The 17,658-nt window shown below is 40.1% G+C and overlaps 1 protein-coding gene across 1 annotated transcript in view; it reads right to left on the minus strand.

The window, feature by feature from the left end:
- The window catches only part of Cbl (E3 ubiquitin-protein ligase CBL), a 472,746-nt gene that overhangs the window by 121,096 nt on the left and 333,992 nt on the right, over window positions 1-17,658 (minus strand). The gene's annotated exons all lie outside the window — the stretch shown is intronic.

Here is a 17,658-nt window from a genome sequence, read left to right on the forward strand (position 1 = left end):
ATGTTGTCACACATGGCTAGTTATTTACAGAAAATGATTGAGAAAAGCAACAATATAATTTTAATGGGTGATTTTAACTGTAAAGAGGTGAACTGGGAGGAATGGGACTCAGGAGGCAGCGAAGATTCGTGGGGCACTATATTATTAAATATAACAATAAACAATGTGATGATGCAATGGGTCAAAGAAGAGACACGGTTCTGAGGTGAGGACACACCAGCATGATGAGACTTGCTGTTTACCAAAGAACCTGATGTAATAGAATCTTTGAAATACCTGTGTCTTATAGAAAAAAGTGATCATGTGGTCATTGGGTTCCAGATGATAATAGGGATCGTGGTGCCAAGAGACGAGCTTTATAGGCACGGAATATACAACTTTGGGAAAGCAAATTTTACAGGACTAAGAAAATTTTTTGAAAATGCGGATTGGAGAAGATTCAGAGAAACAAGAGAGATACAGAGAAAGTGGGATATCTTTCTAGACCTCTATAATTTGGGGGTGGAAAAATTTGTGCTGAGAGTAAGGGGGAAATAAAACAGGAAAATGGAGTGGTTTAATAGAAGGTGTATGATAGCAAAAAAAAGAGAGAGACACGGCGTGGAACAACTGGAGAAAGAGAGGTAACAACAGAGCAAAGGAAAAATATAAAAGAACTAGAAATGAATACACAAGAATACGCAGAGAGGAAGAAAGGAATTTTGAAAAAGGTATAATAGACTAATGTAAGGATGAACCCAAACTGTTTTATAGATTTGTCAATGGCAAACTGAAACAATAGGAAGGAATCACCAAACTGAAAGTAGAAGGAGAGGTCTATAAAGATGCAGCAGTGCAAGCTGAAATAATGAACAAATGTTTCCAGTCGGTTTTCACTTATGAAAAGGAGTTTGTGGAAGGGGAGAGAGTGACTAGAAATGTAATGATAAAAGATATAAAAATGGAAGTACAGGAAGTGAATAAATTACTGGAAACTCAAGATTTAAGGAAAGCCCCAGGACCAGATGGAATCTCTAATTGGGTACTGAAGGAATGCAGAGAACAACTGGCAGATAAGAGTCACAGTTTAATTGTGTATTCTCTGGAAGAGAGGAAAGTGCTTCAAGAATGGAAGAGGGCAAATACCAATTTATAAGGGAGGAAACAGGGAAAAAACCCTGAATTATAGACCAGTGTTCCTAACCAGCATGGTCGCAAAATTGTGCGAGAGAATCCTGAAAGACAGATGGATAAAATATCTGGAAGAAATGAATATTTTGGCTGAAAGTCAGTTTGGATTCAGAAGTGGAAGGTCTTGTGTTTCCAACTTGTTGACCTTTTACTCAAGAGCGATTGACGTTCTACAGGAGAGAGACAGTTGGGTGGATTGTGTGTACAGTACTTAGATAAGAGATTAATGTGGAAACTAGAGCATATAGGAGGACTGAAGGGAAACTCCCTGGAATGGATGAGAGACTCTTTGAAAGACAGACAAATGAGGACAGTAACAAAGGATAGGATGTCTGGATGGAGGGAAGTAACAAGTGGAGTCCCACAGGGCTCGCTGTTGGTGCCAGTAATGTTCCTGGTTTACGTGAACGATATGGTAGATGGAGTGAACAGTTAAGCAAGTCTGTTTGCTGATGATGCAAAAATCTTGAGGATGGTAGAGGTTGAAGATTGTAAAATGCTGAAGGGAGGACCTGGATAGGATACACGATTGGAGCCAGATGTGGGAAATGAAATTCAACGCAAAGAAATGTAAAATATTGGAAATGGGTAAAAGTACCAAGAGGCCATCACTGAATTATTTGATGGGTAATGAACCAATCACAAAAGCGAGAGAAGAGAAAGATTTGGGAGTGCTGGTCCAGGATAGTATGTCACCTGAAAAACATATTAACAAGACAGTTAGAGAAATGTATAAACTCTTGACTAACATAAGAGTAGCATTTCATTATATGGATGAGGAGATGATGAAAAAATTGTTAGTGGCTATGATCCGCCCCAGGTTAGAATATGCAGCAGTAGTGTGGTCCCCACACAAAAAGAAAGATATAAACAAGATTGAGAGAAAACAAAAAACAGCAACCAAGATGGTCCCCAGTCTGGCAGATCTGTCGTACAAAGAGAGGCTGGAAAAGCTGGATTTGCCTTCCTTAGATGAAAGGAGAAAGAAGGGCGACATGATTGCAGTGTTCAGGACCATGATGGGAGTAAATAAAATTGACAGAGAAGATCAGTTTGTATGGGACAAGAGAGTAACAAGAGGACATGGAATGAAATTGAAGAAGCCAAGCTGCTTGAAGGATATCAAGAAATATAGTTTTCCTTATAGATGTATAGACCTGTAGAACAGCCTGGACAAAGAGATCATCCAGTCTAAAAACTTAAATGAGTTTAAAGCTAAATTTGACTTACTGAGAAACAGAGACGGGACCCCACGAGCATAGCTCATTTCCTGTATATCACAATTAGGTAAATAACACACACACACACACACACACACACACACACACACACACACACATCATTCATTAGACCAACCCTGGAATATGCATCAATAGTCTGGAGTCCTCATCTCAAAAAGCATATAGACAAGATTGAAAAAGTTCAAAGGGCCGCTACAAGATGGATACCAAGCTTAAAGGACCTAAGCTACGAAGAAAGACTAAATAAACTGAATCTACCAACACTACAGGAGAGAAGGAAAAGAGGTGACATGATAATGCTATATAAGTGCATATCAGGAAAGGAGAAAATAGACATAAATGATTACTTAACATATGGAGAAGCATCAGCAAGAGGACACTGCAAAAAACTGCATAAGAAGAGAGGTGATAAAGACGTAAGGAAATTCAGTTTCCCAAACAGAGCAATTGATCAATGGAATGCACTACCGAATGAAATAGTGTGTGCCAAAACAATTCACAAATTTAAGGATATGTACGATGAATATGGTCTAAGACATGGGACAATACGAGCTTGACTCATTCCTGTAAAGATACAATTAGGTACAATTAGGTAAGAACACACACACAAACACAGGGATTATAATTTCCATGAACTGGTAACAGAGAACTTACTGATCCAAAATATTCAGGAAAGTACATGAACAAGAGGTGATGATGAACCATTGAGATTAGATCTTGTTTTCACATATGATCCAAATGATATCCAAAATATAAAGTACTGTTGTCCCCTAGGTAAGAGTGCTTATACTGACTGAACTTGAGGTTATAAACTGGGAAGAAGATAAAATAAAAAAATATAATTAGAATAGGTATAATTGTAGCAAAGCTGATTTTAATGTTTTGGCAGAGGGTTAGTGTCCCTCCCCAGAAAACAGCTAACTAAAAAGACAAACAAGAAGCCTCGGATAAGGACTGACCAAAAGATGACGACCAAGGACCGGACAAAGGACATGGTACGGATCGTGACGTGGAATGTAAGGGGTGCGAATGATGAGGTGAAAGAGAGAGATTATTCAGGTGCTTGAGGGTGCGAAAGTGGATGTATGTGGAGTAGCTGAAACTAAATGGAGAGGAGAGAGTGTGAGAGAATGGGAGTATGGATGGGGTATATGTGCAGGAGTAGGTGAGAATGAGAGGGCGAAGGAGTGTGCATTTTTATGAGTAAAAGATGCAAGAAGAACATAAGAGAGTATGGATCAGTTGGCTCAAGAATTGTATGGGTAAGATTGAAAGTTGGAATACAAATGTGGGCGACTGTGTGCGTGTATGCGCCAACACAAGATCGTGCATGCAGAGTGAGAGAAGAGTTCTGGACAAATGTGGAAATGTACATGGAAAAGTTCGGAAGGAATGAAAGAGTGTTTTTGATTGGTGATATGAATGGTGGAATGTGAAGGTGGATGGAATGGTTGGTGAGTGGGGTGTGCCTGCTGAGATAGATGAGAATGGCAGTGCATTAGTGGACATTTGTGCCGGGAGGAGGTTGGTGATAGCCAATACTCTTTTCAGGCACAAAATGATCCACAAGTATACATGGCGAGTGATAGAGGGGTGGGTGGTGAACTGAATGAAAGGAAGGCAATGATTGATTATGTGTGTGTGTGGATGAAAGGATGCAAAGATGTGTAATAGATGCAAGAGCTTATAGAGGTTGGAGGAGTGGACTTTCTGACCACTACTTGGTGGTCGCCAGAATCGGGATCCAAGTAAGATGGAGAAATAGAAGAAGGGAAGGACGGGAGGAAGGAGTAGTTGCAAGGAGAGCGGAAAGGTTACAAGAGGATGAGAAAAAGGCAGAATATAAGAGAGAAGTGAAGGAACGATTGGGTAAATATGAAGTGGAGCAGATGGGGGACGTGAAAGGTGTGTGCAAGATATTCACAGAAGAAACATGTGCAACATGTGATGTGGTGTGAGGGGTGAAGAGAAGACAGAAGGTGGTGCAATGAACAGCATGGTGGAATGAAGAGGAGAGACAGGCTGTGGCACAAAAGAAGAAAGCATACAATGAATGGATGAGAAATAGGGACGTGGAAGAAGTTGAGAGGCGGAAGAGAGAGTTAAATGTAGAAAGGAAGAGAGAGGTGAAAAGATTAGTAAGAGAGAGTGTAAGAAGAGAGTGGATGAGGAATTTGGAAGAAATTTGAGTGTAAAGTGGAGGGACTGTAAGAAAATGTCCTGGAAAGAGGTGAAAAGAGTAAGACAGGGTGGAAGTGAAGTTAGTAGGGGAGTAAAAGATAAAAATGGTATATTACTAGTGGAGAAGGAAGAAAAAGTGTGCAGATGGTGAGAACACCTTAAGGAATTGTTGAACATAAAGAATGAAAGTAATGCAAGTATAAGTGGCCGGGGAATGGCTGGGAGAAGGAGGGAGGTGAGAAGACAGGAAGAAATCAGTAGGATAGAAGTTGTGGAAGCAATGAAGAAAGTCAAATTGGGGAAGGCCCCAGAAATTGATGGAGTGTGTGGTGAAATGCTGAAGCATGGGGGAGAGATAGTAGTAGAATGGATGTGGAAGATATGCAGATTGGCCTGGGAGCAAGGTAGAGTCCAAGAGGATTGTAAATCAGGTATAATTATTCTCTTGTACAATGGAAATGGGGAAAAAGAAGTGTGTGGTAATCATAGGGGCATTTGTCTTCTTAGCGTAATAGGAAAAGTGTATGGTAGGATACATATTGACAGAGTTAGGGAAATAACAGAGGAATTAGTTGGAGAAAAACAGGGAGGTTTTAGGAAGGGAAGAGGTTGTGTAGATCAGATATTCATTCTTAGATCTTTAGTGGAAAAGTTTCTAGAGAAGGGAAAGAAGTTGTATGCGGCCTTCATGGATTTGGAGAAAGCACATGACAGGTCGGATAAACAAGGATTGTGGAAAGTATTAAGAATATATGGAGTAGATAGGAAATTGTTGAATGCTGTGAAGAGTATGTATGTTGGTGCTAAGGCTGCAGTGTGTGTGGATAGTGAACTGAGTGAATTTTTCTCTCTGCAGGTTGAGTTGAAAAAGGGATGTGTCATGTCTCCATGGTTGTTCAATCTGTACATGGATGGGGTAATAAAAGAGATACAAGGTAGGGCAGTGGATGTTGGAGTGGCCCTAGTGAGCGAGGTTAGTGTTTGGAAACTCCCTGTACTGTTGTTTGCAAATGATACTGTGTTGTTAAGTGAAGACGAAGAGGAGCTGCAAAGCTTGGTGGATGGGTTTGGGAGAGTATGTAAGAAACGAAATCTAAAGGTGAATGTAGGGAAGACTAAAGTAATGGTCTTTGAGAGAGGGGAAGTAAGTGAATGTACAGTGAGGTTGGATGGTGAGGAAACGGAAAATATGAGTAGGTTTAAGTACTTGGGGAATATGATGAGTAAGGATGGAAGTTTGGAGGGTGAAGTGCTTGAAAGGGTACAGCAAGGAAGAAAGGTTGCTGGTTCCTTGAAAGCAGTGATAAAAAACAAGGAGGTGAGCATGGAAGTGAGACAGTTACTACATGACAGTATTGTGATACCAACTCTAACGTATGGAAGTGAAGCTTGGACGTTGTTGGAAGGACACAAGTCAAGAGTGAGAGCAGTGGAAATGAGTTATTTAAGAGAAGCCTGTGGAGTCACATGGAGAGACAGGCTGACAAATGAGGATATAAAGGAGCGTTCAAGTATGGATGTGATCGGAAGCGTTAGGAGGAACACACTGAGGTGGTTTGGCCATGTGGAGAGGATGGAGGGTGAGAGACTGACAAGGAGAGTGTGTGAGTGAGGTGGAGGGGGGGAGAGGGAGGGGGAGGCCGAGGATGGGATGGAGGGATGGAGTGGAGAGGTATGTGAGAGAGGGGGGTGTGAGTTGGGTGCAGGGCAGTGAAATGGCGGGGGGTAGGGTGACATGGAGGTGATTTGTTTGTGACCATCCCGTATGGGATTAAGGTGTCTGGCAATAGATAAATAGATAGAGAGATAGAAAATATTTCAAAGAATATGACTGTAGAGAGTCTAATGAAGAGAAGGATGGGGAAAATAACTATTTTCAATTTTTGGATGTATACATTGAGGATGCTACTAAGTACAGTATGTTCCCAAATATGAAGCTAAATTTCAGAAGGAAAAGGAATGGTTTAATGATAGATTTAGAGTATAAATGGAAAAGAGAAATGAAGCTTGGCATATGGCACAGAAAGATAAGAGTAAATGAGCATGGGAGAGATATAAAAATTATAGAAATGATTATGTGAGAAGTAAAAGAGAAGAAGCAGCTAAATGTGAAAAGAATATAGTGGATAGCTGTGGATGTGATCTAAAATTGTTTTACAGATATATAACATGGTAAATTGAAAAGTAAAGACAGAACTGTAAGGAAGGCAGACTCAGCTTTTCTAATCTTTCCTTGTACGATAGATCTACCAGGCTAGGGACCATCTTGTCTGCTGCTCTTTGTATTCTCTCTATCTTGTTTATATCTTTCATTTTATGTGGAGACCACACCACTGCCATATACTGTATTCTCACCTGGGATGAATCAGAGCCACTATCAATTTTTTCATTTTTTGCAAGTAGCTTAACGACAAACCAGCAAATCTGCGGACATCGTCTCCGAATTAAATGAATTAAATGATGTAGACTTTTGTCGTAAAGACTTTGTAGAACTGAAGCTAACCTTGTAGTCTCGGTTGCTTTTGTAGAAATTTGCTTTTAATTCGGAGACGATGTCCGCAGATTTGCTGGTTTGTCGTTAAGCTACTTGCAAGGCGTCGAGTGATCTCTTGACCTCTGCATCAGCGTAATGATCTGGGAGACGGAGGGGGCAGGAGCTGATATTGTTGGTTGTTGTCAATCTTGATATTTTGTAGGAATTTAATGTTGATTCGTAGACGAGGTTCGTATACGTTCGCTGCCACCAAATGTCGTAAAGACTTTGTAGTTAATTGTAGAGAAGTATATTTTAGACTTGTGGTCGAGCGGCTTTTATATCTTGTAGTAGTTTCCCCACCAGATGTCATGTAGTGACGGGAGAGGTAAAGAATAGTATGGGACTATCTTTATTTGTCTTGGAAATATTAAACAGGTATAATAGTATAAGTCCTGGGTAGCTACCTCCCTGTCTCGCTATCTCTCTCTCTCTCTCTGTTCTCAAGCTAATCTCCGTCTCGACCTCTCTATAGGGTCGCTTGTCTCCTTCTAAACTCTCTTTCCTAAAATCTCGTGTAGTAGGGTGTGTGTGTCCCGCACCTTCCTCATGGCAACAGAACCTTCTCACGAGAGGACTGCTGACAGCTATGAATCATCTCCTTACTGGCCGCTGTCGTCAGCTTTCCCCCGTGTAAGCGTTTAGCGCTGCTCGCTTCTCGCAAACACAACACCTTCTCATCATTTGACTTCCTGCTTCTATCTGTCTCTCTATCTATCTATTTATCTATCTATCTATTATGTAGTCCTATATAACATGGTAAATTGAAAAGTAAAGACAGAACTGTAAGGAAGGCAGACTCAGCTTTTCTAATCTTTCCTTGTACGATAGATCTACCAGGCTAGGGACCATCTTGTCTGCTGCTCTTTGTATTCTCTCTATCTTGTTTATATCTTTCATTTTATGTGGAGACCACACCACTGCCATATACTGTATTCTCACCTGGGATGAATCAGAGCCACTATCAATTTTTTCATTATCTTCTCATCCATGTATTGAAATGCCACTCTTATGTTTGTCAAGAACTTATATGTCTCTCTGACATTCTTGTTAATTTTTTTTGGGTGACAAATTATCCTGGACCAACACTCCCAGGTCCTTCTCTTCTCTCAGTTTTGTAATTGGTTACTTTCCCATCGAGGAATTCAGTGATAGCTTCTTGTACTTTTACCCATATCCAATTGTTTGCATCATTTTACAGTGAATTTAATTTCCCATACCCACCTCCAGTAGTAAATCCTGTCCAGATCTTCCTGCAGCATTTCACAATCCTCTTCAACTTCTATTCTCCTCATGATTTTTACATCATCTTCAAACAGGCTTGCATATCTGTTTACTCCATCCACCGTATTGTTACATAAATCAGGAACATTATGGCCACCAGCACCAAGCCCTGTGGGACTCCACTTGTTACAGAACTTCCTTTCACCCTGACATCCCGTCCTTTATTACTGTCCTCATCTGTCGGTCTCTCATGAAGTCCTTCGTTCGCTCCAGGAGGTTCCACTTCAGTCCTCCTAAGTGTGTCAATTTCCACATTAGTCACTTATGGGGTACCTTGTCAAAGGCTTTCTCCAGATCTAGGTACACACAGTCCACCCAACCATCTCTTTCCTGTAGCACATCAATTGCCCTTGAGTAGAAGCCCAACATATTAGAGACATACGATCTTCCATTTCTGAGTTCAAACTGACTTTCTGCCAAAATGTCCATCTCCTCCAGATATTTTATACACCTGTCTTTCAAGATTCTCTCACATATTTTTGTGACCATGTTGGTCTGGGACAATGGTCAGTAATTCAAGGGTTCATCCTTATTTCCTCCTTTGTAAATTGGTACCACATTGGCCCTCTTCCATTCCCTAGACATTTCACTTCTTCCTGAGAACACACAATTAAACCATGAATCTTATCCACCAGTTGTTCTCTGCATTTCTTTAGTACAATATCCAATTAGAGATCCCATCAGGCCCTGGGGCTTTCCTTATATCCTGAGTTTCTAGTAATTTATATACAGTAAAAGTCCTTTAATCCGGCCACCAATAATCCGCAAATCCCAATACTCCAAATTCGTCAAGGCAAAAATTTTTGAATTTTTCTGGGCTATTTTTGAAATTTTCTGGGATTTTTCTAATTTTTCTGGGCTTTATCTGGCTTGGACTTGCCCTTGGACTTGGGTGTACCTGCCTGCAGTTATTCATCTACACTTCTACGCATTTCTGGTGAGTAAAACAATAACCCATATCATTTTAAGTGTTTATTTAATGATCATGTACATACTTCTAATGTTTTCTGAGGTCCCTCCCAGTAGTCCAAAAAATCCAACAGTCTGAAAGACCTTCAGTCCCTTGCGATTCAGATTACAGGACTTATACTGTATTTCCTGCACTTCCACTTTTATATCTTTTAACATTACATTTCTAGTCATTCCCTCCCCTTCCAAAAAATCACTTTCCCTAGTGAATACTGATTGGAAACTTTCATTCATTATTTCAGTTTGCATTACAGCATCTTTGTAGACTTTTCCTTCTACTTTAAGCTTATTGATTCCTTCCTTATGTTTCAGTTTGCCATCGACAAACCTATAAAACAATTTAGACTCCTCCTTACATTTGTCAGTTATACCTCTTTCAGAGTTTCTTTCTTCCTCTCTATGAGTTCTTGTACAGTATGTCACAAATATGGACTGGAGTGAAATGGAGAGAGGGGAAAAATATCCAGGAGAAATATAATATCTTTATGAAAATATATGAGGAGGGAGTCAAAAACCAAGTTCCTAAAGTTGCTGCAAAAAAAGGAAGACAGAAAGAAAGATTGGTTTAACCCGCAGCGTCCCGTCGACGTTTTGTCACTGCCAATCCCATCGACGTACATAAACGCGAAAAAATTGCAAGGTCCCTAATTTGCACAATTTTCAATTTTCGCGAGTCATTTTTGGTACGTATACACGTGACACCTTCCTCAACAAGTTGCCAGGCAGGGACAATGCCTTACCCAGCATGACCTCCTCCCCCCCCCCTGCATGCCATTGTCTCAGCAATTCACCTGTTATCAGTGACCTGGCCAGTATAGCCATGTAATGCCACGGTACGAAATTCAGGGCCAGAGTGATTCCCCAATCAATGACAATGTGGAGGACAAACTTTACATAGCATTAGAAATGATGATCAGGTAATGTGGCAAAAAAAGGTCAGGTATTAGTGAGTGAAACAATGCTTATAATGCCTATATTACTGCTTGAAAACCAATATACTCTTGTACTACATATAAATTCTTAACAGTAAATAAATAAATACTGTTTATGAGTGGTGTGAAATAGTTATCCTCCCATAGAACTCGTTTTCTTTGGTGCCAGCCTGATAGAAAACCCAGTAAGGTAAGGAGGCACTCCTACCTGTAATGAGTATTTTAAACCTCAGGTGAGCGATTTCTCTATGAATTTTCGATGTTTCTCACCAAAAGCGAAGGTTTGAGCCAAAAAAAAATTTTTCCTAAAATGGTCGGGATTGGGGGGAGTCAGTGGTGGAAAAGTGGTCGGGATGGAGCGGGTTAATAAAAGATGTAGGGAGGCACTTGAAATTAGGAACAGAGCCTTGGATAAAGTAAGAAATAGATATACTGAAAGAGCCAGGAAAGGTTATAAAGAAGTAAGAAATGACTAGGTAAAAGTAACAAGGGAGGAAGAACAAAAACACAAGAAGGATATCATTAATAGAAGCATTAAAGAACCCAAGCTGTTCTACAGGTTTGTTAATAGTAAAATGAGAGCAAAGAACAGCATACTGAGATTGAGAGATGCTGATGTAATATATGAAGATAAAGAAGAAATGTGTAACATAATGAATGATAATTTGAAGTTAGTATTTGTAACAAAATAGTTATACCTAGAACTTGTAACAGAGGTGCAACCCCTGAAACTGTAAACAGAAGTAGTTGAGAGAATTGAGCTACTTCAGCTGATGAAGGTTACAGATCTGAAAGGCAATGAGACTAGATGAAGCAGCTGGTTGGATCTTGGAAGAATGTGCAGACCAATTAGTGAGGCCTATCTATGATATTGTAAGGTTTTCCATAAAAAGTGGGGAGCTACCTACCGAATGGAAAATAGCAAATATAGTTCCGATTTAAGAAGGTGGTGACAGGGAGGACCCGTTGAACTAGAGACCAGTCTCCCTTACTAGTATAGTCCGCAAACTATGTGAAAATGTCATTAGAAAAAGATGGCTATAATTCCCTGAAGGGCACATGGTAACAACATCTAAGCAATTTCGATTTAGAGAAGGGTTGTCTTGTGTTACGAACTAGTTGAGATCTATAGTAGAATGACAAACATTGTTCAAGAAAGGGAAGGATGGGTAAACTGTATTTACCTGGATTTAACCCCTAAAGTGCTAACAGGATCAATCGATCCTTTTTCAATATAATGCAAGATACCGGATGTGATCGATTGAGGGGCTCAGAGAAAAACTGGGAAAAACATGCTCCACCCCGACTGTGACATATATCCCTTCCAACCAATCAGAACTAAGTGCTGAATAGGCGGGAAGGAGGGAGGGAAGGAATGGAGTGGGAGCGCATAGAAGATGGAAGTCACGCCACCTGGAATGGTAACTTTTTTCAACTTTGACGGGCTGTAGCTTATGAACCAGTTGGTCTAAAATGCTCTGGTTTTAGCATAAAGTGTGTAAATTCAAGCTCTAAACTTGGGCATAACATTTTTTACTTCGCAAAAGTAAAAAAATAGGCTCCATATACAGATTTTCACGCTGGTTTGGTCGGTCAAATTGCGTACCTTAGGGGTTAAAGGAGGCTTTTGATAGAGTGCCACACAGAAGATTATTAAGGAAATTGAAAACCTGTAGAGGTGTACAAGGGAAAATGTTCAAATGGATGGAAAAATATTTAACAGAAAGACAAATGAGAACTATAATATACTGTAAGAAGTTCTTCCAGAGAAGAAAGGTTAGCTAGTGGGGTACCCCAGGCTTGGGTGTTGGTCCCAGTTATGAACTTGATACAGGCATACCCCAGTTTAACAATGCAAGTAAAAACCCATAACTAGGCGGGGTATTGTATATCGAGGCAGATTTAACATGTAAAGAGTAGGGATGTGTTTTTGAGCCTTGGGTTTTGCCACCAACCAAGACCTAAGCCCACCCAAATGAGTCCAAAAAGAAGTTTCTAGCTATCCTAAACCCCCAAATAGCTTAAAAACAAGCTAAATTAAGCCTAAAAGCAGTTTATACCTCACCTAAATCCAAAAATAAAATATGAAAATCATCAAAAAGAAGTCTGAAAAACATCAAACATAGTAAACTGTACCCCAAAATGACAATGTTCATCCCACCTATGACTAAAACACATTAATCTAAATCTAAAAACAGTTTATAAATCAGCCTAAACACAAAATTTATATCTAAAATATCATCAAAATCAGTTTCAGAAAAACAAAACCCATTGTTAAACCTGGGTTTGGCCATCGTTCAGCAGGGTAGGGTGGTATTTCTACCCCCATCGCTATGCCAGGGTATCGCATCTAGGGGTATCATATCTCAGGGTCTGCCTGTTTATGTAAATGACATGCCTGAAAGGTTGAGTACTTATATGAGTTTATTTGCTGAGGATGCAAAAATTATGAAACATATTAAAGCAGCAAAATGTTGTAAGGAAATGCAGAAATATCTAGATAAGTTCTACAAGTGGAATAAAACATGGAAAATGGAATTCAATACTAATAAATGTCATGTATTGGAAATGGAAGTCAGTAATAAGAGACGAAGGTGTGAGTTCAATATGGGAGATGAATTACCCATAATAAGGAAGGCATAAGAAGAAAAGGACTTTGGTGTGGCTATACAGGATAACCTATCACCAGAGATACATATAAACAGAATTACTGGAGGAACATACAGGCTACTGAACAACATGAGAGTGGCATTAAATTATATGGATGAAAGGATGCTGAGAGAGTTAACAGTGACCATGATAAGACCAAGACTGGAACATGCAGCAGTGATATAGTCACCACATTTGAAAAAACATGCCAGAAAATTAGAAAGAATACAAAGGATAGCCACAAAATTGACACCAAGCTTGAGGGAGTTGTCTTATGAGGAGAGATTAGAAAAGCTGAAATTGCCAACACTGAGAGGGAGAAGAAAGAGATTTGATTGCAGTGTCAAGAGATGTAAAAGGAATAGAATTTGTGGACAGAGATGACCTCTTTGTATATGATGATGGAAGAACAAGAGGACATGAATTCAAGCCGAAGAAGAGTCAATGCCTCAGTGATGTAAAGAAATTTAGTTTTCCAAATGGAACTACAAACAATTGGAATAGTTTAGAGGGAGGGATGGTGTGTACAGAAAGCACCCATGTGTTTAAATCTAGACTGAATAATAAATATTTGTAGAAAAGAGACTGGACAACATGAGAGTAGCTCAAATCCTGTATAATACAGTTAGGTAAATACACACACACACACACACACAACCTTGCTTAAGCCACTCACAAATTTTTGTAGTCATCCTCCCCCCAGATTGAAAATCACTGCTCTGCAAAATTCTTGAAGTTGATGACTGAATAATATGTCTGGTACATGTGACACCCTGTATTGCAGTTATTGGTGTAGCTATATAGCAGATTTAATATGATTACTACAAAGGTTGTTGTTGTACATGTAAATGTTCTGACAAAGTTCATGAGGCAGACTGAAAACACAAATACAGTATTTGACTTCTAAGAAATAAAGTCATTAGATGACACTGATTATTTATATGAAATGTATGAGAAGTTTATTCCTGTGACTGGTTGCATTTGTGATAAGCATTTTAACCAGCAGCAATATCGTCTATGAAACAGATCTTCTAGGGATGCCAGCTAACTTCCAAAGAATAATGTTCAAAGCTTAAGCTTTCTGTAATCTCCATCTACCCAAAAAATGAATTAAGGCTATGTGATATTACAGAACTTGTAATATTCTACAGATATTTACATCTGGTAGTGGGTTCAGCTTTTAGTTATCGCTAGAAATACATTTAATCCATTTATTATTTAACTCTTATGTAGAAAGAGTTTACTGTTTTAGGCTGCAATTTCTCAAGATGTAAGAAGCAAAAATAATAGTGTTCACACATAATGCTTCGCAAGGCAAAGATACAGAACCTTTTGTACATATAACAAGTTCTGTACAAAAAATAGACAGTAAATCCCTGATATACCAAACCCTCTTTTAACAAATTTTGGTTTTGATGACCACCTTGGCTGGCTGAACATTATATTCATTTAACGAATTTTATTCAGTAAATGAATGGACATGCATGAAACACTCACCAGTGTGGCATCCATACATACACACCACTCACCTCGGGTGTGGAAAAGTATGTGACAAGATTAAGTGGGAGAGAGAACTGGAAAAAAGGATTGGTTCAACAAAAGGTGTATGAGAGCAAAAAAAGAAGGGATGTGGCATAGAACAAGTGGAGAAAGAGAGGTAACAATAGAACAAAAGGAGAATACAAAAGAACTAGAAATAAATATGCAAGAATCCGTAGAGAAGAAGAAAGAAACTTTGAAAGAGGTATAATTGACAAAAGTAAGGAAGAACTTAGATTGCTTTATAGGTTTGTCAATGGCAAACTGACACACAAGGAAGGAATTAATAGGCTGAAAGTAGAAGGAAAGGTCTATAAAGATGCACCAATGCAAGCTGAAATAGTGAACAGAAGTTTCCAATCGTTTTTCTTCAAGGAAAGTGATTTTGTGAAGGGGGAGGGAGTGACTAGAAATGTTGTTAAAAGATATAAAAGTGCTAGTGCAGGAAGCGTAGAAATTACTGGAAACTCAAGATGTAAGGAAAGCCCCAGGGCCTGACGGGATCTCTAACTGGATACTAAAGGAAAGCAGAGAACAACTGGCAGATAAGATTCATGGTTTAATTGTATGTTCTCTGGAAGAAAGAAAAGTGCCTTGGGAATGGAAGAGGGCCAGTGTGATACCAATTTACAGTACAAAGGAGGGAATAAGGAAGAGCCCTTGAAATATAGACCAGTGTCCCTGACCAGCATGGTTGCAAAAATGTGCAAGAGAATCTTGAAAGACAGGTGGAGGACACGTATATTTTGGCAGAATGTCAGTTTGGATTAAGAAATGGAAGGTTGTGTGCCTCTTATTTGTTGAGCTTCCACCCAAGGGTGATTGATGTGCTACAGGAGATAGTTGGGTTAATTGTGTATACTGTACTTAGATCTGGAGAAAGCCTTTAACAAGGTACCCCTTAAGTGGCTAATGTGGAAATTGGCACACATAGGAGGACTGAAGGGGAACCTCCTGGAGTGAATGAGGGACTTCATGAAAGACTGACAGATGAGAGCAGTAATGAAGGACAGGGTTTCATGCTGGAGGGAAGTAACAAGTGGAGTTCTGCAGGGCTCTGTGCTGGCACCCGTAATGTCCTTGATTTCCGTAAATCATATGCTGAATGGAATGAGCAGTTATGTAGGTTGCTTTGCAGATGATGCAAAGATCATGAGAAGAGTAGAGGTTGAAGATGATTGTAAAATGCTACAGGAAGATCCGGACAGGCTGTATGAGTGGAGCCAGGTGTGGGAAATGTAATTCAATGCAAAAAAAAAAAGCAAAATATTGGGAATGGGTAAAAGTACAGGGGCCATTACTGAGTTCCTCAATGGGAAAGGAACTAATCACAAAAGCGAGAGAAGAGAAGGACCTGTGAGTATTGGTCCAGGATAATTTGTCATACAAAAAACACATTAACAAGATTGTCAGTGAGACATATAATCTATCTATCTATTTATCTATAGCCTGACGCCCTAATCCCGCAAAGGGTGGCCGCAGACAAAACGCCTCCAAGTCACTCTGTCACCCACCATTTGACTACCCTCCCCCCAACTCACCCCCCCCCTCCCTCATATACCTCTCAACTCCATCCCTCCACCTCATCCTCGGTCTACCCCTCCCTCTCCCTCCCTCCACCCCACCTACATACACCCTCTTAGTCAGTCTTTCATTCTCCATTCGCTCCACATGTCCAAACCACCTCAGTGTATTTCTCCTAATCCTCTCAACCACATCCACATCCACCCCACAACGTTCCTTCACTTCTTCATTCGTCAACCTGTCCCTCCACATCACTTCACATGCTCCTCTCAAGTAACTCATTTCCACTGCTCTCACACTTGACTTGTTCCCCTCTTGCAAGGTCCACGCCTCGCTTCCATACGTCAGGGTAGGGATCACAATACTATCATGCAGTGACTTCTTAACTTCCATACTCACCTCCCTATTTCTCATCACTGCTTTCAGTGTACCAACAACCTTCCCTCCCTGCTGTACCCTTTCATGCACTTCATCCCCCAAAGTTTCATCATTACTCATCACACTACCCAAGTACTTGAATGCACTCACATTCTCCATATCCTCACCATCCAACCTCACTGCACACTCTGTGACTTCATTCCTCTCAAACACCATAACTTTACTTTTGTTTACATTAACTTTCAGATTCCTCCTCCTACACACTGTCCCAAATTCATTCACCAAACCTTGCAACTCCCATTTATCTTCACTCAACAATACTGTATCATCAGCAAACAGCAACACCGGAATCTTCCAAACCTCACCCTCATTCATCAGAGCCACCCCCCCATCCACTGCCCTACCTTGCACCTCCTTTACAACCCCATCCATGTATATATTAAACAGCCATGGAGACATCATACAACCCTGTTTCAGTCCCACATTTAGATCAAAGAACTCACTCAGCTCACCATCCACTCGCACCGTAGCCCTAGCTCCTTCGTACATACTCTTCACAGCACTCAACAATTTCCCCTCCACTCCATATATTCTTAATACCTTCCACATACCTTGCCTATCTATTCTGTCATAAGCTTTCTCCAAGTCCATGAAGGCAGCATACACTTTCCTTCCCTTCTCTAGATATTTCTCCACTAAACATCTTAGAACAAATATCTGATCTACACACCCTTTTCCCTTCCTAAATCCCCTTTGTTCTTCTCCAACTAGCTCCTCTGTCATATGCCTAATCCTATCAATGAGTATTCTACCATATATTTTACCAGTCACACTAAGAAGGCAAATACCCCTATGGTTACCACATACTTCTCTCTCCCCTTTTCCTTTGTATAAAGGAACAATTATACCTGATTTCCAGTCCTCTGGAACCCTTCCCTCTTCCCAAGCCAAAATACACGACTTCCATATCCACTCCACAACAATCTCACCCCCATACCTAAGGATTTCACCACACACTCCATCAATTCCTGAGGCCTTTCCCAACTTAATCTTCTTCATCGTTTCCACTACTTCCACCCTATTGATCTCTTCCTCCCTCCTCTCATCTCTTCTTCTCTCAGCCATTCCCCAACCACTTATACTCGCACTGCTCTCACTCTCTACATTCAACAAATCCTCAAAGTGCTCCTTCCATCTCCTCAATTTTTCTCTGTTCTCCACCAACAATCTATTATTCCTATCTTTCACTCCCCTACTA

This window comes from Coenobita brevimanus, chromosome 76, assembly GCF_032717465.1.
Source record: "Coenobita brevimanus isolate Jiangsu-jjx chromosome 76, ASM3271746v2, whole genome shotgun sequence".
Lineage (NCBI taxonomy): Eukaryota > Metazoa > Arthropoda > Malacostraca > Decapoda > Coenobitidae > Coenobita > Coenobita brevimanus.